The sequence below is a fragment of the Corella eumyota genome, chromosome 6 (assembly GCF_963082875.1).
Source record: "Corella eumyota chromosome 6, kaCorEumy4.1, whole genome shotgun sequence".
In the NCBI taxonomy this organism is placed as follows: Eukaryota; Metazoa; Chordata; class Ascidiacea; order Phlebobranchia; family Corellidae; genus Corella; species Corella eumyota.
The window spans coordinates 12,207,624-12,229,662 of record NC_137495.1 but is presented as its reverse complement, the minus strand read 5'-3'; the positions used below and the strand labels follow the sequence as shown (position 1 = coordinate 12,229,662).

At 24.5% G+C, this 22,039-nt stretch overlaps 31 non-coding genes across 31 annotated transcripts; all 31 read left to right on the top strand.

Moving 5' to 3' along the window:
• Positions 1-498: 498 nt before the first annotated feature.
• Positions 499-614, top strand: LOC145757628 (U5 spliceosomal RNA). The gene has a single exon (XR_014285658.1). It is a non-coding gene; the product is annotated as a U5 spliceosomal RNA (small nuclear RNA).
• Positions 615-1,223: 609 nt separating this feature from the next.
• LOC145757619 (U5 spliceosomal RNA) lies at positions 1,224-1,339 on the top strand. Its single transcript, XR_014285649.1, has one exon. It is a non-coding gene; the product is annotated as a U5 spliceosomal RNA (small nuclear RNA).
• A 600-nt stretch (positions 1,340-1,939) lies between these two features.
• On the top strand, positions 1,940-2,055 carry LOC145757471 (U5 spliceosomal RNA). Its single transcript, XR_014285508.1, has one exon. It is a non-coding gene; the product is annotated as a U5 spliceosomal RNA (small nuclear RNA).
• A 608-nt stretch (positions 2,056-2,663) lies between these two features.
• Positions 2,664-2,779, top strand: LOC145757547 (U5 spliceosomal RNA). Its single transcript, XR_014285581.1, has one exon. It is a non-coding gene; the product is annotated as a U5 spliceosomal RNA (small nuclear RNA).
• Positions 2,780-3,388: 609 nt separating this feature from the next.
• LOC145757661 (U5 spliceosomal RNA) lies at positions 3,389-3,504 on the top strand. Its single transcript, XR_014285687.1, has one exon. It is a non-coding gene; the product is annotated as a U5 spliceosomal RNA (small nuclear RNA).
• A 578-nt stretch (positions 3,505-4,082) lies between these two features.
• LOC145757518 (U5 spliceosomal RNA) lies at positions 4,083-4,198 on the top strand. The gene has a single exon (XR_014285554.1). It is a non-coding gene; the product is annotated as a U5 spliceosomal RNA (small nuclear RNA).
• A 609-nt stretch (positions 4,199-4,807) lies between these two features.
• On the top strand, positions 4,808-4,923 carry LOC145757617 (U5 spliceosomal RNA). Its single transcript, XR_014285648.1, has one exon. It is a non-coding gene; the product is annotated as a U5 spliceosomal RNA (small nuclear RNA).
• A 600-nt stretch (positions 4,924-5,523) lies between these two features.
• LOC145757469 (U5 spliceosomal RNA) lies at positions 5,524-5,639 on the top strand. Its single transcript, XR_014285506.1, has one exon. It is a non-coding gene; the product is annotated as a U5 spliceosomal RNA (small nuclear RNA).
• A 608-nt stretch (positions 5,640-6,247) lies between these two features.
• LOC145757546 (U5 spliceosomal RNA) lies at positions 6,248-6,363 on the top strand. The gene has a single exon (XR_014285580.1). It is a non-coding gene; the product is annotated as a U5 spliceosomal RNA (small nuclear RNA).
• Positions 6,364-6,972: 609 nt separating this feature from the next.
• Positions 6,973-7,088, top strand: LOC145757624 (U5 spliceosomal RNA). The gene has a single exon (XR_014285654.1). It is a non-coding gene; the product is annotated as a U5 spliceosomal RNA (small nuclear RNA).
• Positions 7,089-7,688: 600 nt separating this feature from the next.
• On the top strand, positions 7,689-7,804 carry LOC145757297 (U5 spliceosomal RNA). The gene has a single exon (XR_014285340.1). It is a non-coding gene; the product is annotated as a U5 spliceosomal RNA (small nuclear RNA).
• A 598-nt stretch (positions 7,805-8,402) lies between these two features.
• LOC145757672 (U5 spliceosomal RNA) lies at positions 8,403-8,518 on the top strand. The gene has a single exon (XR_014285697.1). It is a non-coding gene; the product is annotated as a U5 spliceosomal RNA (small nuclear RNA).
• Positions 8,519-9,087: 569 nt separating this feature from the next.
• LOC145757517 (U5 spliceosomal RNA) lies at positions 9,088-9,203 on the top strand. Its single transcript, XR_014285553.1, has one exon. It is a non-coding gene; the product is annotated as a U5 spliceosomal RNA (small nuclear RNA).
• A 609-nt stretch (positions 9,204-9,812) lies between these two features.
• Positions 9,813-9,928, top strand: LOC145757616 (U5 spliceosomal RNA). The gene has a single exon (XR_014285647.1). It is a non-coding gene; the product is annotated as a U5 spliceosomal RNA (small nuclear RNA).
• A 600-nt stretch (positions 9,929-10,528) lies between these two features.
• On the top strand, positions 10,529-10,644 carry LOC145757468 (U5 spliceosomal RNA). Its single transcript, XR_014285505.1, has one exon. It is a non-coding gene; the product is annotated as a U5 spliceosomal RNA (small nuclear RNA).
• A 608-nt stretch (positions 10,645-11,252) lies between these two features.
• LOC145757545 (U5 spliceosomal RNA) lies at positions 11,253-11,368 on the top strand. Its single transcript, XR_014285579.1, has one exon. It is a non-coding gene; the product is annotated as a U5 spliceosomal RNA (small nuclear RNA).
• A 606-nt stretch (positions 11,369-11,974) lies between these two features.
• LOC145757338 (U5 spliceosomal RNA) lies at positions 11,975-12,090 on the top strand. The gene has a single exon (XR_014285380.1). It is a non-coding gene; the product is annotated as a U5 spliceosomal RNA (small nuclear RNA).
• Positions 12,091-12,670: 580 nt separating this feature from the next.
• On the top strand, positions 12,671-12,786 carry LOC145757585 (U5 spliceosomal RNA). The gene has a single exon (XR_014285617.1). It is a non-coding gene; the product is annotated as a U5 spliceosomal RNA (small nuclear RNA).
• A 569-nt stretch (positions 12,787-13,355) lies between these two features.
• Positions 13,356-13,471, top strand: LOC145757311 (U5 spliceosomal RNA). The gene has a single exon (XR_014285353.1). It is a non-coding gene; the product is annotated as a U5 spliceosomal RNA (small nuclear RNA).
• Positions 13,472-14,077: 606 nt separating this feature from the next.
• LOC145757337 (U5 spliceosomal RNA) lies at positions 14,078-14,193 on the top strand. The gene has a single exon (XR_014285379.1). It is a non-coding gene; the product is annotated as a U5 spliceosomal RNA (small nuclear RNA).
• Positions 14,194-14,773: 580 nt separating this feature from the next.
• On the top strand, positions 14,774-14,889 carry LOC145757560 (U5 spliceosomal RNA). The gene has a single exon (XR_014285594.1). It is a non-coding gene; the product is annotated as a U5 spliceosomal RNA (small nuclear RNA).
• A 617-nt stretch (positions 14,890-15,506) lies between these two features.
• LOC145757354 (U5 spliceosomal RNA) lies at positions 15,507-15,622 on the top strand. Its single transcript, XR_014285395.1, has one exon. It is a non-coding gene; the product is annotated as a U5 spliceosomal RNA (small nuclear RNA).
• A 569-nt stretch (positions 15,623-16,191) lies between these two features.
• LOC145757615 (U5 spliceosomal RNA) lies at positions 16,192-16,307 on the top strand. The gene has a single exon (XR_014285646.1). It is a non-coding gene; the product is annotated as a U5 spliceosomal RNA (small nuclear RNA).
• A 569-nt stretch (positions 16,308-16,876) lies between these two features.
• On the top strand, positions 16,877-16,992 carry LOC145757301 (U5 spliceosomal RNA). Its single transcript, XR_014285344.1, has one exon. It is a non-coding gene; the product is annotated as a U5 spliceosomal RNA (small nuclear RNA).
• Positions 16,993-17,561: 569 nt separating this feature from the next.
• On the top strand, positions 17,562-17,677 carry LOC145757310 (U5 spliceosomal RNA). Its single transcript, XR_014285352.1, has one exon. It is a non-coding gene; the product is annotated as a U5 spliceosomal RNA (small nuclear RNA).
• Positions 17,678-18,283: 606 nt separating this feature from the next.
• On the top strand, positions 18,284-18,399 carry LOC145757336 (U5 spliceosomal RNA). Its single transcript, XR_014285378.1, has one exon. It is a non-coding gene; the product is annotated as a U5 spliceosomal RNA (small nuclear RNA).
• Positions 18,400-18,979: 580 nt separating this feature from the next.
• On the top strand, positions 18,980-19,095 carry LOC145757559 (U5 spliceosomal RNA). The gene has a single exon (XR_014285593.1). It is a non-coding gene; the product is annotated as a U5 spliceosomal RNA (small nuclear RNA).
• Positions 19,096-19,712: 617 nt separating this feature from the next.
• LOC145757309 (U5 spliceosomal RNA) lies at positions 19,713-19,828 on the top strand. Its single transcript, XR_014285351.1, has one exon. It is a non-coding gene; the product is annotated as a U5 spliceosomal RNA (small nuclear RNA).
• Positions 19,829-20,434: 606 nt separating this feature from the next.
• On the top strand, positions 20,435-20,550 carry LOC145757334 (U5 spliceosomal RNA). The gene has a single exon (XR_014285376.1). It is a non-coding gene; the product is annotated as a U5 spliceosomal RNA (small nuclear RNA).
• A 580-nt stretch (positions 20,551-21,130) lies between these two features.
• On the top strand, positions 21,131-21,246 carry LOC145757584 (U5 spliceosomal RNA). Its single transcript, XR_014285616.1, has one exon. It is a non-coding gene; the product is annotated as a U5 spliceosomal RNA (small nuclear RNA).
• A 569-nt stretch (positions 21,247-21,815) lies between these two features.
• Positions 21,816-21,931, top strand: LOC145757307 (U5 spliceosomal RNA). The gene has a single exon (XR_014285350.1). It is a non-coding gene; the product is annotated as a U5 spliceosomal RNA (small nuclear RNA).
• The last annotated feature ends 108 nt before the right edge of the window (positions 21,932-22,039 follow it).

Genomic DNA, 22,039 nt, shown 5'->3' with positions numbered 1-22,039 from the left:
TTAGTGTTTTTTAGGAGGCGATAATTGTTGAACTGAAAAGTGTATTTGTTCTAGATGTATATTTTTCACCTTTATTATACATATCGTGTAAAAGTTTGTCTTAACCAAAGATATCTGTGAATAGGATTAATTTTGAGTTACACTTTATTTTAAGTGACCAACTGAAACAAGAGTATAATTTCTGAAATATTTTTTTATTTTTAACTGAGATTTAATTAATAATAAAAACCCATTTAAATATGATTGCTAGTTTTTATAATTTAGTAATATTTGAATAAAACTGATATAATCGAGTGTCTAGCATTGAAAATGCAGTGGCCAAACTTTGACTGCTTATTACAACAAACTTTTTCTTGAAGTTTGTTAAAATTATATTGTTATTTGAGTTTTTGTTAGTGAAATGTATTAAGTGTATCTGTTTTAACTTATAACTGATCACAAACACCACAAATTAATTTATTTAATTGGGAAATATACTTCAGTTTCAATAAAAATATTTTACTCGGACTTTTATTCATATCGAGTAAATCTTTCGCCTTTTACTAAATATTTCCGTAGATAAGAGTATTTTTGAGTTAATTTGGTTTTTGAAAGTCCTACTTTTATTAGTAGGCGATTTTACTTAAAATTCATTTCTGTTGATTACTGCATTATTTTGTATTTGTTAATGTAATTTACAAGCTATTTTTAGAAATAAAGTAAACTTGAAGAAAAGTTTTAAACTTGAGTTTTTAGTGTTTTTTAGGAGGCGAAAATTGTTGAACTGAAAAGTGTCTTTGTTCTAGATGTATATTTTTCACCTTTTTTTATACAAATCGTGTAAATGTTTGTCTTAACTAAGGGTATCTGTGAATAGGATTGATTTTGAGTTACACTTTATTTTAAGTGAACAACTGAAACAAAAGTGTAATTTCTGAAATATTTTTTCTATTTTTAACTGAGATTTAAATAAATAATAAAAACCTATTTTAATATTATTGCTAGTTTTTATAATTTAGTAATATTTAAATAAAACTGATATAATCGAGTGTCTAGCATTGAAAATGCAGTGGCCAAACTTTGACTGCTTATTTAAACAAACTTTTTCTTGAAGTTTGTTAAAATTATATTGTTTTTCGAGTTTTTGTTAGTAAAGTGTATCTGTTTTAACTTATAACTGATAACAAACACCACAAATTAATTTATTTAATTGTGAAATATAGTTCAGTTTCAATAAAGGTATTTTACTCTGACTTTTATTCATATCGAGTAAATCTTTCGCTTTTTACTAAAGTTTTCCGTGGATAAGAGTATTTTTGAGTTAATTTTGTTTTTGAAAGACCTACTTTTATTAGTAGGCAATTTTACCTAAAATTCATTTCTGTTTATTACTGCATTGTTTTGTATTTGTTAATGTAATTAACAAGCTATTTTTAGAAATGAAGTAAACTTGAAGAAAAGTTTTAAACTTGAGTTTTTAGTGTTTCTTAGGAGGCGAAAATTGTCGAACTGAAAAGTGTCTTTGTTCTAGATGTATATTTTTCACCTTTTTTTATACAAATCGTGTAAATGTTTGTCTTAACCAAGGGTATCTGTGAATAGGATTGATTTTGAGTTACACTTTATTTTAAGTGAACAACTGAAACAAGAGTGTAATTTCTCAAATATTTTTAACTGAGATTTAAATAAATAATAAAAACCCATTTTAATATTATTGCTAGTTTTTATAATTTAGTAATATTTAAATAAAACTGATATAATCGAGTGTCTAGCATTGAAAATGCAGTGGCCAAACTTTGACTGCTTATTACAACAAACTTTTCCTTGAAGTTTGTTAAAATTATATTGTTTTTCGAGTTTTTCTTAGTAAAGTGTATCTGTTTTAACTTATAACTGATGACAAACACCACAAATTAATTTATTTAATTGTGAAATATAGTTCAGTTTAAATAAAGGTATTTTACTCTGACTTTTATTCATATCGAGTAAATCTTTCACCTTTTACTAAAGATTTCCGTGGATAAGAGGATTTTAGAGTTAAATTTGTTTTTGAAAGGCCTACTTTTAATAGTAGGCGATTTTACCTAAAATTCATTTCTGTTGATTACTGCATTATTTTGTATTTGTTAATGTAATTAACAAGCTATTTTTAGAAATAAAGTAAACTTGAAGAAAAGTTTTAAACTTGAGTTTTTAGGAGGCAAAAATTGTTGAACTGAAAAGTGTCTTTGTTCTAGATGTATATTTTTCACCTTAATTATACAAATCGTGTAAATGTTTGTCTTAACCAAAGATATCTGTGAATAAGATTGATTTTGAGTTACACTTTATTTTAAGTGACCAACTGAAACAAGAGTGTAATTTCTGAAATATTTTTTCTATTTTTAACTGAGATTTAAATAAATAATAAAAACCCATTTTAATATTATTGCTAGTTTTTATAATTTAGTAATATTTAAATAAAACTAATATAATCGAGTGGCTAGCATTGAAAATGCAGTGGCCAAACTTTGACTGCTTATTACAACAAACTTTTTCCTTGAAGTTTGTTAAAATTATATTGTTATTTGAGTTTTTGTTAGTGAAGTGTATTAAGTGTATCTGTTTCAATCTACAACTAATAACAAACACCACAAATTAATTTATTTAATTGTGAAATATAGTTCAGTTTCAATAAAGGTATTTTACTCTGACTTTTATTCATATCGAGTAAATCGTTCGCCTTTTACTAAAGATTTCCGTGGATAAGAGTATTTTTGAGTTAATTTTGTTTTTGAAAGGCCTACTTTAATTAGTAGGCGATTTTATCTAAAATTCATTTCTGTTGATTACTGCATTATTTTGTATTTGTTAATGTAATTTACAAGCTATTTTTAGAAATAAAGTAAACTTGAAGAAAAGTTTTAAACTTGAGTTTTTAGTGTTTTTTAGGAGGCGAAAATTGTTGAACTGAAAAGTGTCTTTGTTCTAGTTGTATATTTTTCACCTTTTTTTATACAAATCGTGTAAATGTTTGTCTTAACCAAGGGTATCTGTGAATAGGATTGATTTTGAGTTACACTTTATTTTAAGTGAACAACTGAAACAAGAGTGTAATTTCTGAAATATTTTTTCTATTTTTAACTGAGATTTAAATAAATAATAAAAACCCATTTTAATATTATTGCTAGTTTTTATAATTTAGTAATATTTAAATAAAACTGATATAATCGAGTGTCTAGCATTGAAAATGCAGTGGCAAAACTTTGACTGCTTATTACAACAAACTTTTCCTTGAAGTTTGTTAAAATTATATTGTTTTTCGAGTTTTTGTTAGTAAAGTGTATCTGTTTTAACTTATAACTGATGACAAACACCACAAATTAATTTATTTAATTGTGAAATATAGTTCAGTTTTAATAAAGGTATTTTACTCGGACTTTTATTCATATCGAGTAAATCTTTCACCTTTTACTAAAGTTCTCCGTGGATAAGAGGATTTTAGAGTTAAATTTGTTTTTGAAAGGCCTACTTTTAATAGTAGGCGATTTTACCTAAAATTCATTTCTGTTGATTACTGCATTATTTTGTATTTGTTAATGTAATTAACAAGCTATTTTTAGAAATAAAGTAAACTTGAAGAAAAGTTTTAAACTTGAGTTTTTAGTGTTTTTTAGGAGACGAAAATTGTTGAACTGAAAAGTGTCTTTGTTCTAGATGTATATTTTTCACCTTTATTATACAAATCGTGTAAATGTTTGTCTTAACCAAAGATATCTGTGAATAGGATTGATTTTGACTTTTTTCTGAAATGTTTTTTTTATTTTTAACTGAGATTTAATTAATAATAAAAACCTATTTAAATATTATTGCTAGTTTTTATAATTTAGTAATATTTTAATAAAACCGCTATAATCGAGTGTTTAGCATTGAAAATGCAGTGGGCAAACTTTGATTGCTTATTACAACAAACTTTTTCTTGAAGTTTGTTAAAATTATATTGTTATTTGAGTTTTTGTTAGTGAAATGTATTAAGTGTATCTGTTTTAACTTATAACTGATCACAAACACCACAAATTAATTTATTTAATTGGGAAATATACTTCAGTTTCAATAAAAATATTTTACTCGGACTTTTATTCATATCGAGTAAATCTTTCGCCTTTTACTAAAGATTTCCGTAGATAAGAGTATTTTTGAGTTAATTTGGTTTTTGAAAGTCCTACTTTTATTAGTAGGCGATTTTACTTAAAATTCATTTCTGTTGATTACTGCATTATTTTGTATTTGTTAATGTAATTTACAAGCTATTTTTAGAAATAAAGTAAACTTGAAGAAAAGTTTTAAACTTGAGTTTTTAGTGTTTTTTAGGAGGCGAAAATTGTTGAACTGAAAAGTGTCTTTGTTCTAGATGTATATTTTTCACCTTTTTTTATACAAATCGTGTAAATGTTTGTCTTAACCAAGGGTATCTGTGAATAGGATTGATTTTGAGTTACACTTTATTTTAAGTGAACAACTGAAACAAAGGTGTAATTTCTGAAATATTTTTTCTATTTTTAACTGAGATTTAAATAAATAATAAAAACCTATTTTAATATTATTGCTAGTTTTTATAATTTAGTAATATTTAAATGAAACTGATATAATCGAGTGTCTAGCATTGAAAATGCAGTGGCCAAACTTTGACTGCTTATTTAAACAAACTTTTCCTTGAAGTTTGTTAAAATTATATTGTTTTTCGAGTTTTTGTTAGTAAAGTGTATCTGTTTTAACTTATAACTGATAACAAACACCACAAATTAATTTATTTAATTGTGAAATATAGTTCAGTTTCAATAAAGGTATTTTACTCTGACTTTTATTCATATCGAGTAAATCTTTCGCTTTTTACTAAAGTTTTCCGTGGATAAGAGTATTTTTGAGTTAATTTTGTTTTTGAAAGACCTACTTTTATTAGTAGGCAATTTTACCTAAAATTCATTTCTGTTTATTACTGCATTGTTTTGTATTTGTTAATGTAATTAACAAGCTATTTTTAGAAATGAAGTAAACTTGAAGAAAAGTTTTAAACTTGAGTTTTTAGTGTTTCTTAGGAGGCGAAAATTGTCGAACTGAAAAGTGTCTTTGTTATAGATGTATATTTTTCACCTTTTTTTATACAAATCGTGTAAATGTTTGTCTTAACCAAGGGTATCTGTGAATAGGATTGATTTTGAGTTACACTTTATTTTAAGTGAACAACTGAAACAAGAGTGTAATTTCTCAAATATTTTTAACTGAGATTTAAATAAATAATAAAAACCCATTTTAATATTATTGCTAGTTTTTATAATTTAGTAATATTTAAATAAAACTGATATAATCGAGTGTCTAGCATTGAAAATGCAGTGGCCAAACTTTGACTGCTTATTACAACAAACTTTTCCTTGAAGTTTGTTAAAATTATATTGTTTTTCGAGTTTTTGTTAGTAAAGTGTATCTGTTTTAACTTATAACTGATGACAAACACCACAAATTAATTTATTTAATTGTGAAATATAGTTCAGTTTAAATAAAGGTATTTTACTCTGACTTTTATTCATATCGAGTAAATCTTTCACCTTTTACTAAAGATTTCCGTGGATAAGAGGATTTTAGAGTTAAATTTGTTTTTGAAAGGCCTACTTTTAATAGTAGGCGATTTTACCTAAAATTCATTTCTGTTGATTACTGCATTATTTTGTATTTGTTAATGTAATTAACAAGCTATTTTTAGAAATAAAGTAAACTTGAAGAAAAGTTTTAAACTTGAGTTTTTAGGAGGCAAAAATTGTCGAACTGAAAAGTGTCTTTGTTCTAGATGTATATTTTTCACCTTAATTATACAAATCGTGTAAATGTTTGTCTTAACCAAAGATATCTGTGAATAAGATTGATTTTGAGTTACACTTTATTTTAAGTGACCAACTGAAACAAGAGTGTAATTTCTGAAATATTTTTTCTATTTTTAACTGAGATTTAAATAAATAATAAAAACCCATTTTAATATTATTGCTAGTTTTTATAATTTAGTAATATTTAAATAAAACTGATATAATCGAGTGGCTAGCATTGAAAATGCAGTGGCCAAACTTTGACTGCTTATTACAACAAACTTTTTCCTTGAAGTTTGTTAAAATTATATTGTTATTTGAGTTTTTGTTAGTGAAGTGTATTAAGTGTATCTGTTTCAATCTACAACTAATAACAAACACCACAAATTAATTTATTTAATTGTGAAATATAGTTCAGTTTCAATAAAGGTATTTTACTCTGACTTTTATTCATATCGAGTAAATCGTTCGCCTTTTACTAAAGATTTCCGTGGATAAGAGTATTTTTGAGTTAATTTTGTTTTTGAAAGGCCTACTTTAATTAGTAGGCGATTTTATCTAAAATTCATTTCTGTTGATAACTGCATTATTTTGTATTTGTTAATGTAATTTACAAGCTATTTTTAGAAATAAAGTAAACTTGAAGAAAAGTTTTAAACTTGAGTTTTTAGTGTTTTTTAGGAGGCGAAAATTGTTGAACTGAAAAGTGTCTTTGTTCTAGATGTATATTTTTCACCTTTTTTTATACAAATCGTGTAAATGTTTGTCTTAACCAAGGGTATCTGTGAATAGGATTGATTTTGAGTTACACTTTATTTTAAGTGAACAACTGAAACAAAAGTGTAATTTCTGAAATATTTTTTCTATTTTTAACTGAGATTTAAATAAATAATAAAAACCCATTTTAATATTATTGCTAGTTTTTATAATTTAGTAATATTTAAATAAAACTGATATAATCGAGTGTCTAGCATTGAAAATGCAGTGGCCAAACTTTGACTGCTTATTTAAACAAACTTTTCCTTGAAGTTTGTTAAAATTATATTGTTTTTCGAGTTTTTGTTAGTAAAGTGTACCTGTTTTAACTTATAACTGATGACAAACACCACAAATTAATTTATTTAATTGTGAAATATAGTTCAGTTTCAATAAAGGTATTTTACTCTGACTTTTATTCATATCGAGTAAATCTTTCGCCTTTTATTAAAGTTTTCCGTGGATAAGAGTATTTTTGAGTTAATTTTGTTTTTGAAAGACCTACTTTTATTAGTAGGCAATTTTACCTAAAATTCATTTTTGTTTATTACTGCATTGTTTTGTATTTGTTAATGTAATTAACAAGCTATTTTTAGAAATGAAGTAAACTTGAAAAAAAGTTTTAAACTTGAGTTTTTAGTGTTTCTTAGGAGGCGAAAATTGTCGAACTGAAAAGTGTCTTTGTTCTAGATGTATATTTTTCACCTTTTTTTATACAAATCGTGTAAATGTTTGTCTTAACCAAGGGTATCTGTGAATAGGATTGATTTTGAGTTACACTTTATTTTAAGTGAACAACTGAAACAAGAGTGTAATTTCTCAAATATTTTTAACTGAGATTTAAATAAATAATAAAAACCCATTTTAATATTATTGCTAGTTTTTATAATTTAGTAATATTTAAATAAAACTGATATAATCGAGTGTCTAGCATTGAAAATGCAGTGGCCAAACTTTGACTGCTTATTACAACAAACTTTTCCTTGAAGTTTGTTAAAATTATATTGTTTTTCGAGTTTTTGTTAGTAAAGTGTATCTGTTTTAAGTTATAACTGATCACAAACACCACAAATTAATTTATTTAATTGTGAAATATAGTTCAGTTTCAATAAAGGTATTTTACTCTGACTTTTATTCATATCGAGTAAATCTTTCGCCTTTTACTAAAGATTTCCGTGGATAAGAGTATTTTTGAGTTAATTTTGTTTTTGAAAGGCCTACTTTTATTAGTAGGCAATTTTACCTAAAATTCATTTTTTTTTATTACTGCATTGTTTTGTATTTGTTAATGTAATTAACAAGCTATTTTTAGAAATAAAGTAAACTTGAAGAAAAGTTTTAAACTTGAGTTTTTAGGAGGCAAAAATTGTTGAATTGAAAAGTGTCTTTGTTCTAGATGTATATTTTTCACCTTAATGATACAAATCGTGTAAATGTTTGTCTTAACCAAAGATATCTGTGAATAAGATTGATTTTGAGTTACACTTTATTTTAAGTGACCAACTGAAACAAGAGTGTAATTTCTGAAATATTTTTTCTATTTTTAACTGAGATTTAAATAAATAATAAAAACCCATTTTAATATTATTGCTAGTTTTTATAATTTAGTAATATTTTAATAAAACTGCTATAATCGAGTGTTTAGCATTGAAAATGCAGTGGCCAAACTTTGACTGCTTATTACAACAAACTTTTTCTTGAAGTTTGTTAAAATTATATTGTTATTTGAGTTTTTGTTAGTGAAGTGTATCTGTTTTAACTTATAACTGATCACAAACACCACAAATTAATTTATTTAATTGTGAAATATACTTCAGTTTCAATAAAAATCTTTTACTCGGACTTTTATTCATATCAAGTAAATCTTTCGCCTTTTACTAAAACTTTCCGTGGATAAGAGTATTTTTGAGTTAATTTTGTTATTGAAAGGCCTACTTTAATTAGTAGGCGATTTTATCTAAAATTCATTTCTGTTGATTACTGCATTATTTTGTATTTGTTAATGTAATTAACAAGCTATTTTTAGAAATAAAGTAAACTTGAAGAAAAGTTTTAAACTTGAGTTTTTAGTGTTTTTTAGGAGGCGAAAATTGTTGAACTGAAAAGTGTCTTTGTTCTAGATGTATATTTTTCACCTTTATTATACAAATCGTGTAAATGTTTGTCTTAACCAAAGATATCTGTGAATAGGATTGATTTTGACTTTTTTCTGAAATATTTTTTTTATTTTTAACTGAGATTTAATTAATAATAAAAACCTATTTAAATATTATTGCTAGTTTTTATAATTTAGTAATATTTTAATAAAACCGCTATAATGGAGTGTTTAGCATTGAAAATGCAGTGGCCAAACTTTGACTGCTTATTACAACAAACTTTTTCTTGAAGTTTGTTAAAATTATATTGTTATTTGAGTTTTTGTTAGTGAAGTGTATCTGTTTTAACTTATAACTGATCACAAACACCACAAATTAATTTATTTAATTGTGAAATATACTTCAGTTTCAATAAAAATATTTTACTCGGACTTTTATTCATATCGAGTAAATCTTTCGCCTTTTACTAAAGATTTCCGTAGATAAGAGTATTTTTGAGTTAATTTGGTTTTTGAAAGTCCTACTTTTATTAGTAGGCGATTTTACTTAAAATTCATTTTTGTTGATTACTGCATTATTTTGTATTTGTTAATGTAATTTACAAGCTATTTTTAGAAATAAAGTAAACTTGAAGAAAAGTTTTAAACTTGAGTTTTTAGTGTTTTTTAGGAGGCGAAAATTGTTGAACTGAAAAGTGTCTTTGTTCTAGATGTATATTTTTCACCTTTTTTTATACAAATCGTGTAAATGTTTGTCTTAACCAAGGGTATCTGTGAATAGGATTGATTTTGAGTTACACTTTATTTTAAGTGAACAACTGAAACAAAGGTGTAATTTCTGAAATATTTTTTCTATTTTTAACTGAGATTTAAATAAATAATAAAAACCTATTTTAATATTATTGCTAGTTTTTATAATTTAGTAATATTTAAATGAAACTGATATAATCGAGTGTCTAGCATTGAAAATGCAGTGGCCAAACTTTGACTGCTTATTTAAACAAACTTTTCCTTGAAGTTTGTTAAAATTATATTGTTTTTCGAGTTTTTGTTAGTAAAGTGTATCTGTTTTAACTTATAACTGATAACAAACACCACAAATTAATTTATTTAATTGTGAAATATAGTTCAGTTTCAATAAAGGTATTTTACTCTGACTTTTATTCATATCGAGTAAATCTTTCGCTTTTTACTAAAGTTTTCCGTGGATAAGAGTATTTTTGAGTTAATTTTGTTTTTGAAAGACCTACTTTTATTAGTAGGCAATTTTACCTAAAATTCATTTCTGTTTATTACTGCATTGTTTTGTATTTGTTAATGTAATTAACAAGCTATTTTTAGAAATGAAGTAAACTTGAAGAAAAGTTTTAAACTTGAGTTTTTAGTGTTTCTTAGGAGGCGAAAATTGTCGAACTGAAAAGTGTCTTTGTTATAGATGTATATTTTTCACCTTTTTTTATACAAATCGTGTAAATGTTTGTCTTAACCAAGGGTATCTGTGAATAGGATTGATTTTGAGTTACACTTTATTTTAAGTGAACAACTGAAACAAGAGTGTAATTTCTCAAATATTTTTAACTGAGATTTAAATAAATAATAAAAACCCATTTTAATATTATTGCTAGTTTTTATAATTTAGTAATATTTAAATAAAACTGATATAATCGAGTGTCTAGCATTGAAAATGCAGTGGCCAAACTTTGACTGCTTATTACAACAAACTTTTCCTTGAAGTTTGTTAAAATTATATTGTTTTTCGAGTTTTTGTTAGTAAAGTGTATCTGTTTTAACTTATAACTGATGACAAACACCACAAATTAATTTATTTAATTGTGAAATATAGTTCAGTTTAAATAAAGGTATTTTACTCTGACTTTTATTCATATCGAGTAAATCTTTCACCTTTTACTAAAGATTTCCGTGGATAAGAGGATTTTAGAGTTAAATTTGTTTTTGAAAGGCCTACTTTTAATAGTAGGCGATTTTACCTAAAATTCATTTCTGTTGATTACTGCATTATTTTGTATTTGTTAATGTAATTAACAAGCTATTTTTAGAAATAAAGTAAACTTGAAGAAAAGTTTTAAACTTGAGTTTTTAGGAGGCAAAAATTGTCGAACTGAAAAGTGTCTTTGTTCTAGATGTATATTTTTCACCTTAATTATACAAATCGTGTAAATGTTTGTCTTAACCAAAGATATCTGTGAATAAGATTGATTTTGAGTTACACTTTATTTTAAGTGACCAACTGAAACAAGAGTGTAATTTCTGAAATATTTTTTCTATTTTTAACTGAGATTTAAATAAATAATAAAAACCCATTTTAATATTATTGCTAGTTTTTATAATTTAGTAATATTTAAATAAAACTGATATAATCGAGTGGCTAGCATTGAAAATGCAGTGGCCAAACTTTGACTGCTTATTACAACAAACTTTTTCCTTGAAGTTTGTTAAAATTATATTGTTATTTGAGTTTTTGTTAGTGAAGTGTATTAAGTGTATCTGTTTCAATCTACAACTAATAACAAACACCACAAATTAATTTATTTAATTGTGAAATATAGTTCAGTTTCAATAAAGGTATTTTACTCTGACTTTTATTCATATCGAGTAAATCGTTCGCCTTTTACTAAAGATTTCCGTGGATAAGAGTATTTTTGAGTTAATTTTGTTTTTGAAAGGCCTACTTTAATTAGTAGGCGATTTTATCTAAAATTCATTTCTGTTGATAACTGCATTATTTTGTATTTGTTAATGTAATTAACAAGCTATTTTTAGAAATAAAGTAAACTTGAAGAAAAATTTTAAACTTGAGTTTTTAGTGTTTTTTAGGAGGCGAAAATTGTTGAACTGAAAAGTGTATTTGTTCTAGATGTATATTTTTCACCTTTATTATACAAATCGTGTAAAAGTTTGTCTTAACCAAAGATATCTGTGAATAGGATTAATTTTGAGTTACACTTTATTTTAAGTGACCAAATGAAACAAGAGTGTAATTTCTGAAATATTTTTTTATTTTTAACTGAGATTTAATTAATAATAAAAACCCATTTAAATGTGATTGCTAGTTTTTATAATTTAGTAATATTTAAATAAAACTGATATAATCGAGTGTCTAGCATTAAAAATGCAGCGGCCAAACTTTGACTGCTTATTACAACAAACTTTTCCTTGAAGTTTGTTGAAATTATATTGTTTTTCGAGTTTTTGTTAGTAAAGTGTATCTGTTTTAAGTTATAACTAATAACAAACACCACAAATTAATTTATTTAATTGTGAAATTTAGTTCAGTTTCAATAAAGGTATTTTACTCGGACTTTTATTCATATCGAGTAAATCTTTCGCCTTTTACTAAAGATTTCCGTGGGTAAGAGTATTTTAGAGTTAAATTTGTTTTTGAAAGGCCTACTTTTAATAGTAGGCGATTTTACCTAAAATTCATTTCTGTTTATTACTGCATTGTTTTGTAATTGTTAATGTAATTAACAATGTAATTAACAAGCAATTTTTAGAAATAAAGTAAACTTGAAGAAAAGTTTTAAACTGAGTTTTTAGTGTTTTTTAGGAGGCGAAAATTGTTGAACTGAAAAGTGTCTTTGTTCTAGATGTATATTTTTCACCTTTATTATACAAATCGTGTAAATGTTTGTCTTAACCAAAGATATCTGTGAATAGGATTGATTTTGACTTTTTTCTGAAATATTTTTTTTATTTTTAACTGAGATTTAATTAATAATAAAAACCTATTTAAATATTATTGCTAGTTTTTATAATTTAGTAATATTTTAATAAAACTGCTATAATCGAGTGTTTAGCTTTGAAAATGCAGTGGCCAAACTTTGACTGCTTATTACAACAAACTTTTTCTTGAAGTTTGTTAAAATTATATTGTTATTTGAGTTTTTGTTAGTGAAGTGTATCTGTTTTAACTTATAACTGATCACAAACACCACAAATTAATTTATTTAATTGTGAAATATACTTCAGTTTCAATAAAAATATTTTACTCGGTCTTTTATTCATATCGAGTAAATCTTTCGCCTTTTACTAAAGATTTCCGTAGATAAGAGTATTTTTGAGTTAATTTTGTTTTTGAAAGTCCTACTTTTATTAGTAGGCGATTTTACTTAAAATTCATTTCTGTTGATTACTGCATTATTTTGTATTTGTTAATGTAATTTACAAGCTATTTTTAGAAATAAAATAAACTTGAAGAAAAGTTTTAAACTTGAGTTTTTAGTGTTTTTTAGGAGGCGAAAATTGTTGAACTGAAAAGTGTCTTTGTTCTAGATGTATATTTTTCACCTTTATTATACAAATCGTGTAAATGTTTGTCTTAACCAAAGATATCTGTAAATAGGATTGATTTTGACTTTTTTCTGAAATATTTTTTTTATTTTTAACTGAGATTTAATTAATAACAAAAACCTATTTAAATATTATTGCTAGTTTTTATAATTTAGTAATATTTTAATAAAACCGCTATAATCGAGTGTTTAGCATTGAAAATGCAGTGGCCAAACTTGGACTGCTTATTACAACAAACTTTTTCTTGAAGTTTGTTAAAATTATATTGTTATTTGAGTTTTTGTTAGTGAAGTGTATCTGTTTTAACTTATAACTGATCACAAACACCACAAATTAATTTATTTAATTGTGAAATATACTTCAGTTTCAATAAAAATATTTTACTCGGACTTTTATTCATATCGAGTAAATCTTTCGCCTTTTACTAAAGATTTCCGTGGATAAGAGTATTTTTGAGTTAATTTTGTTTTTGAAAGGCCTACTTTTATTAGTAGGCGATTTTACTTAAAATTCATTTCTGTTGATTACTGCATTATTTTGTATTTGTTAATGTAATTAACAAGCTATTTTTAGAAATAAAGTAAACTTGAAGAAAAATTTTAAACTTGAGTTTTTAGTGTTTTTTAGGAGGCGAAAATTGTTGAACTGAAAAGTGTATTTGTTCTAGATGTATATTTTTCACCTTTATTATACAAATCGTGTAAAAGTTTGTCTTAACCAAAGATATCTGTGAATAGGATTAATTTTGAGTTACACTTTATTTTAAGTGACCAACTGAAACAAGAGTGTAATTTCTGAAATATTTTTTTATTTTTAACTGAGATTTAATTAATAATAAAAACCCATTTAAATGTGATTGCTAGTTTTTATAATTTAGTAATATTTAAATAAAACTGATATAATCGAGTGTCTAGCATTAAAAATGCAGCGGCCAAACTTTGACTGCTTATTACAACAAACTTTTCCTTGAAGTTTGTTGAAATTATATTGTTTTTCGAGTTTTTGTTAGTAAAGTGTATCTGTTTTAAGTTATAACTAATAACAAACACCACAAATTAATTTGTTTAATTGTGAAATTTAGTTCAGTTTCAATAAAGGTATTTTACTCGGACTTTTATTCATATCGAGTAAATCTTTCGCCTTTTACTAAAGATTTCCGTGGGTAAGAGTATTTTAGAGTTAAATTTGTTTTTGAAAGGCCTACTTTTAATAGTAGGCGATTTTACCTAAAATTCATTTCTGTTTATTACTGCATTGTTTTGTAATTGTTAATGTAATTAACAATGTAATTAACAAGCAATTTTTAGAAATAAAGTAAACTTGAAGAAAAGTTTTAAACTGAGTTTTTATTGTTTTTTAGGAGGCGAAAATTGTTGAACTGAAAAGTGTCTTTGTTCTAGATGTATATTTTTCACCTTTATTATACAAATCGTGTAAATGTTTGTCTTAACCAAAGATATCTGTGAATAGGATTGATTTTGACTTTTTTCTGAAATATTTTTTTTATTTTTAACTGAGATTTAATTAATAATAAAAACCTATTTAAATATTATTGCTAGTTTTTATAATTTAGTAATATTTTAATAAAACTGCTATAATCGAGTGTTTAGCATTGAAAATGAAGTGGCCAAACTTTGACTGCTTATTACAACAAACTTTTTCTTGAAGTTTGTTAAAATTATATTGTTATTTGAGTTTTTGTTAGTGAAGTGTATCTGTTTTAACTTATAACTGATCACAAACACCACAAATTAATTTATTTAATTGTGAAATATACTTCAGTTTCAATAAAAATATTTTACTCGGACTTTTATTCATATCGAGTAAATCTTTCGCCTTTTACTAAAGATTTCCGTAGATAAGAGTATTTTTGAGTTAATTTTGTGTTTGAAAGTCCTACTTTTATTAGTAGGCGATTTTACTTAAAATTCATTTCTGTTGATTACTGCATTATTTTGTATTTGTTAATGTAATTTACAAGCTATTTTTAGAAATAAAGTAAACTTGAAGAAAAGTTTTAAACTTGAGAGTTTTTAGTGTTTTTTAGGAGGCGAAAATTGTTGAACTGAAAAGTGTATTTGTTCTAGATGTATATTTTTCACCTTTATTATACAAATCGTGTAAAAGTTTGTCTTAACCAAAGATATCTGTGAATAGGATTAATTTTGAGTTACACTTTATTTTAAGTGACCAACTGAAACAAGAGTGTAATTACTGAAATATTTTTTTATTTTTAACTGAGATTTAATTAATAATAAAAACCCATTTAAATATGATTGCTAGTTTTTATAATTTAGTAATATTTAAATAAAACTGATATAATCGAGTGTCTAGCATTAAAAATGCAGTGGCCAAACTTTGACTGCTTATTACAACAAACTTTTTCTTGAAGTTTGTTAAAATTATATTGTTATTTAAGTTTTTGTTAGTAAAATGTATTAAGTGTATCTGTTTTAACTTTTAACTGATCACAAACACCACAAATTATATTATTTAATTGCGAAATATACTTCAGTTTCAATAAAAATATTTTACTCGGACTTTTATTCATATCGAGTAAATCTTTCGCCTTTTACTAAAGATTTCCGTGGATAAGAGTATTTTTGAGTTAATTTTGTTTTTGAAAGGCCTACTTTAATTAGTAGGCGATTTTATCTAAAATTCATTTCTGTTGATTACTGCATTATTTTGTATTTGTTAATGTAATTTACAAGCTATTTTTAGAAATAAAGTAAACTTGAAGAAAAGTTTTAAACTTGAGTTTTTAGTGTTTTTTAGGAGGCGAAAATTGTTGAACTGAAAAGGGTCTTTGTTCTAGATGTATATTTTTCACCTTTATTATACAAATCGTGTAAATGTTTGTCTTAACCAAAGATATCTGTGAATAGGATTGATTTTGACTTTTTTCTGAAATATTTTTTTTATTTTTAACTGAGATTTAATTAATAATAAAAACCTATTTAAATATTATTGCTAGTTTTTATAATTTAGTAATATTTTAATAAAACTGCTATAATCGAGTGTTTAGCATTGAAAATGCAGTGGCCAAACTTTGACTGCTTATTACAACAAACTTTTTCTTGAAGTTTGTTAAAATTATATTGTTATTTGAGTTTTTGTTAGTGAAGTGTATCTGTTTTAACTTATAACTGATCACAAACACCACAAATTAATTTATTTAATTGTGAAATATACTTCAGTTTCATTAAAAATATTTTACTCGGTCTTTTATTCATATCGAGTAAATCTTTCGCCTTTTACTAAAGATTTCCGTAGATAAGAGTATTTTTGAGTTAATTTTGTTTTTAAAAGTCCTACTTTTATTAGTAGGCGATTTTACTTAAAATTCATTTCTGTTGATTACTGCATTATTTTGTATTTGTTAATGTAATTTACAAGCTATTTTTAGATATAAAGTAAACTTGAAGAAAAGTTTTAAACTTGAGTTTTTAGTGTTTTTTAGGAGGCGAAAATTGTTGAACTGAAAAGTGTCTTTGTTCTAGATGTATATTTTTCACCTTTATTATACAAATCGTGTAAATGTTTGTCTTAACCAAAGATATCTGTAAATAGGATTGATTTTGACTTTTTTCTGAAATATTTTTTTTATTTTTAACTGAGATTTAATTAATAATAAAAACCTATTTAAATATTATTGCTAGTTTTTATAATTTAGTAATATTTTAATAAAACTGCTATAATCGAGTGTTTAGCATTGAAAATGCAGTGGCCAAACTTGGACTGCTTATTACAACAAACTTTTTCTTGAAGTTTGTTAAAATTATATTGTTATTTAAGTTTTTGTTAGTGAAGTGTATCTGTTTTAACTTATAACTGATCACAAACACCACAAATTAATTTATTTAATTGTGAAATATACTTCAGTTTCAATAAAAATCTTTTACTCGGACTTTTATTCATAACGAGTAAATCTTTCGCCTTTTACTAAAGATTTCCGTGGATAAGAGTATTTTTGAGTTAATTTTGTTTTTGAAAGGCCTACTTTAATTAGTAGGCGATTTTATCTAAAATTCATTTCTGTTGATTACTGCATTATTTTGTATTTGTTAATGTAATTAACAAGCTATTTTTAGAAATAAAGTAAACTTGAAGAAAAGTTTTAAACTTGAGTTTTTAGTGTTTTTTAGGAGGCGAAAATTGTTGAACTGAAAAGTGTCTTTGTTCTAGATGTATATTTTTCACCTTTATTATACAAATCTTGTAAATGTTTGTCTTAACCAAAGATATCTGTGAATAGGATTGATTTTGACTTTTTTCTGAAATATTTTTTTTATTTTTAACTGAGATTTAATTAATAATAAAAACCTATTTAAATATTATTGCTAGTTTTTATAATTTAGTAATATTTTAATAAAACCGCTATAATCGAGTGTTTAGCATTGAAAATGCAGTGGCCAAACTTTGACTGCTTATTACAACAAACTTTTTCTTGAAGTTTGTTAAAATTATATTGTTATTTGAGTTTTTGTTAGTGAAGTGTATCTGTTTTAACTTATAACTGATCACAAACACCACAAATTAATTTATTTAATTGTGAAATATACTTCAGTTTCAATAAAAATATTTTACTCGGACTTTTATTCATATCGAGTAAATCTTTCGCCTTTTACTAAAGATTTCCGTGGATAAGAGTATTTTTGAGTTAATTTTGTTTTTGAAAGGCCTACTTTTATTAGTAGGCGATTTTACTTAAAATTCATTTCTGTTGATTACTGCATTATTTTGTATTTGTTAATGTAATTAACAAGCTATTTTTAGAAATAAAGTAAACTTGAAGAAAAATTTTAAACTTGAGTTTTTAGTGTTTTTTAGGAGGCGAAAATTGTTGAACTGAAAAGTGTATTTGTTCTAGATGTATATTTTTCACCTTTATTATACAAATCGTGTAAAAGTTTGTCTTAACCAAAGATATCTGTGAATAGGATTAATTTTGAGTTACACTTTATTTTAAGTGACCAACTGAAACAAGAGTGTAATTTCTGAAATATTTTTTTATTTTTAACTGAGATTTAATTAATAATAAAAACCCATTTAAATGTGATTGCTAGTTTTTATAATTTAGTAATATTTAAATAAAACTGATATAATCGAGTGTCTAGCATTAAAAATGCAGCGGCCAAACTTTGACTGCTTATTACAACAAACTTTTCCTTGAAGTTTGTTAAAATTATATTGTTTTTCGAGTTTTTGTTAGTAAAGTGTATCTGTTTTAAGTTATAACTAATAACAAACACCACAAATTAATTTATTTAATTGTGAAATTTAGTTCAGTTTCAATAAAGGTATTTTACTCGGACTTTTATTCATATCGAGTAAATCTTTCGCCTTTTACTAAAGATTTCCGTGGGTAAGAGTATTTTAGAGTTAAATTTGTTTTTGAAAGGCCTACTTTTAATAGTAGGCGATTTTACCTAAAATTCATTTCTGTTTATTACTGCATTGTTTTGTAATTGTTAATGTAATTAACAATGTAATTAACAAGCAATTTTTAGAAATAAAGTAAACTTGAAGAAAAGTTTTAAACTGAGTTTTTAGTGTTTTTTAGGAGGCGAAAATTGTTGAACTGAAAAGTGTCTTTGTTCTAGATGTATATTTTTCACCTTTATTATACAAATCGTGTAAATGTTTGTCTTAACCAAAGATATCTGTGAATAGGATTGATTTTGACTTTTTTCTGAAATATTTTTTTTATTTTTAACTGAGATTTAATTAATAATAAAATTCTATTTAAATATTAATGCTAGTTTTTATAATTTAGTAATATTTTAATAAAACTGCTATAATCGAGTGTTTAGCATTGAAAATGCAGTGGCCAAACTTTGACTGCTTATTACAACAAACTTTTTCTTGAAGTTTGTTAAAATTATATTGTTATTTGAGTTTTTGTTAGTGAAGTGTATCTGTTTTAACTTATAACTGATCACAAACACCACAAATTAATTTATTTAATTGTGAAATATACTTCAGTTTCAATAAAAATATTTTACTCGGACTTTTATTCATATCGAGTAAATCTTTCGCCTTTTACTAAAGATTTCCGTAGATAAGAGTATTTTTGAGTTAATTTTGTGTTTGAAAGTCCTACTTTTATTAGTAGGCGATTTTACTTAAAATTCATTTCTGTTGATTACTGCATTATTTTGTATTTGTTAATGTAATTTACAAGCTATTTTTAGAAATAAAGTAAACTTGAAGAAAAGTTTTAAACTTGAGAGTTTTTAGTGTTTTTTAGGAGGCGAAAATTGTTGAACTGAAAAGTGTATTTGTTCTAGATGTATATTTTTCACCTTTATTATACAAATCGTGTAAAAGTTTGTCTTAACCAAAGATATCTGTGAATAGGATTAATTTTGAGTTACACTTTATTTTAAGTGACCAACTGAAACAAGAGTGTAATTTCTGAAATATTTTTTTATTTTTAACTGAGATTTAATTAATAATAAAAACCCATTTAAATATGATTGCTAGTTTTTATAATTTAGTAATATTTAAATAAAACTGATATAATCGAGTGTCTAGAATTAAAAATGCAGTGGCCAAACTTTGACTGCTTATTACAACAAACTTTTTCTTGAAGTTTGTTAAAATTATATTGTTATTTAAGTTTTTGTTAGTAAAATGTATTAAGTGTATCTGTTTTAACTTTTAACTGATCACAAACACCACAAATTATATTATTTAATTGCGAAATATACTTCAGTTTCAATAAAAATATTTTACTCGGACTTTTATTCATATCGAGTAAATCTTTCGCCTTTTACTAAAGATTTCCGTGGATAAGAGTATTTTTGAGTTAATTTTGTTTTTGAAAGGCCTACTTTTATTAGTAGGCGATTTTACTTAAAATTCATTTCTGTTGATTACTGCATTATTTTGTATTTGTTAATGTAATTAACAAGCTATTTTTAGAAATAAAGTAAACTTGAAGAAAAATTTTAAACTTGAGTTTTTAGTGTTTTTTAGGAGGCGAAAATTGTTGAACTGAAAAGTGTATTTGTTCTAGATGTATATTTTTCACCTTTATTATACAAATCGTGTAAAAGTTTGTCTTAACCAAAGATATCTGTGAATAGGATTAATTTTGAGTTACACTTTATTTTAAGTGACCAACTGAAACAAGAGTGTAATTTCTGAAATATTTTTTTATTTTTAACTGAGATTTAATTAATAATAAAAACCCATTTAAATGTGATTGCTAGTTTTTATAATTTAGTAATATTTAAATAAAACTGATATAATCGAGTGTCTAGCATTAAAAATGCAGCGGCCAAACTTTGACTGCTTATTACAACAAACTTTTCCTTGAAGTTTGTTGAAATTATATTGTTTTTCGAGTTTTTGTTAGTAAAGTGTATCTGTTTTAAGTTATAACTAATAACAAACACCACAAATTAATTTATTTAATTGTGAAATTTAGTTCAGTTTCAATAAAGGTATTTTACTCGGACTTTTATTCATATCGAGTAAATCTTTCGCCTTTTACTAAAGATTTCCGTGGGTAAGAGTATTTTAGAGTTAAATTTGTTTTTGAAAGGCCTACTTTTAATAGTAGGCGATTTTACCTAAAATTCATTTCTGTTTATTACTGCATTGTTTTGTAATTGTTAATGTAATTAACAATGTAATTAACAAGCAATTTTTAGAAATAAAGTAAACTTGAAGAAAAGTTTTAAACTGAGTTTTTAGTGTTTTTTAGGAGGCGAAAATTGTTGAACTGAAAAGTGTCTTTGTTCTAGATGTATATTTTTCACCTTTATTATACAAATCGTGTAAATGTTTGTCTTAACCAAAGATATCTGTGAATAGGATTGATTTTGACTTTTTTCTGAAATATTTTTTTTATTTTTAACTGAGATTTAATTAATAATAAAAACCTATTTAAATATTATTGCTAGTTTTTATAATTTAGTAATATTTTAATAAAACTGCTATAATCGAGTGTTTAGCATTGAAAATGCAGTGGCCAAACTTTGACTGCTTATTACAACAAACTTTTTCTTGAAGTTTGTTAAAATTATATTGTTATTTGAGTTTTTGTTAGTGAAGTGTATCTGTTTTAACTTATAACTGATCACAAACACCACAAATTAATTTATTTAATTGTGAAATATACTTCAGTTTCAATAAAAATATTTTACTCGGTCTTTTATTCATATCGAGTAAATCTTTCGCCTTTTACTAAAGATTTCCGTAGATAAGAGTATTTTTGAGTTAATTTTGTTTTTGAAAGTCCTACTTTTATTAGTAGGCGATTTTACTTAAAATTCATTTCTGTTGATTACTGCATTATTTTGTATTTGTTAATGTAATTTACAAGCTATTTTTAGAAATAAAGTAAACTTGAAGAAAAGTTTTAAACTTGAGTTTTTAGTGTTTTTTAGGAGGCGAAAATTGTTGAACTGAAAAGTGTCTTTGTTCTAGATGTATATTTTTCACCTTTATTATACAAATCGTGTAAATGTTTGTCTTAACCAAAGATATCTGTAAATAGGATTGATTTTGACTTTTTTCTGAAATATTTTTTTTATTTTTAACTGAGATTTAATTAATAATAAAAACCTATTTAAATATTATTGCTAGTTTTTATAATTTAGTAATATTTTAATAAAACCGCTATAATCGAGTGTTTAGCATTGAAAATGCAGTGGCCAAACTTGGACTGCTTATTACAACAAACTTTTTCTTGAAGTTTGTTAAAATTATATTGTTATTTGAGTTTTTGTTAGTGAAGTGTATCTGTTTTAACTTATAACTGATCACAAACACCACAAATTAATTTATTTAATTGTGAAATATACTTCAGTTTCAATAAAAATATTTTACTCGGACTTTTATTCATATCGAGTAAATCTTTCGCCTTTTACTAAAGATTTCCGTGGATAAGAGTATTTTTGAGTTAATTTTGTTTTTGAAAGGCCTACTTTTATTAGTAGGCGATTTTACTTAAAATTCATTTCTGTTGATTACTGCATTATTTTGTATTTGTTAATGTAATTAACAAGCTATTTTTAGAAATAAAGTAAACTTGAAGAAAAATTTTAAA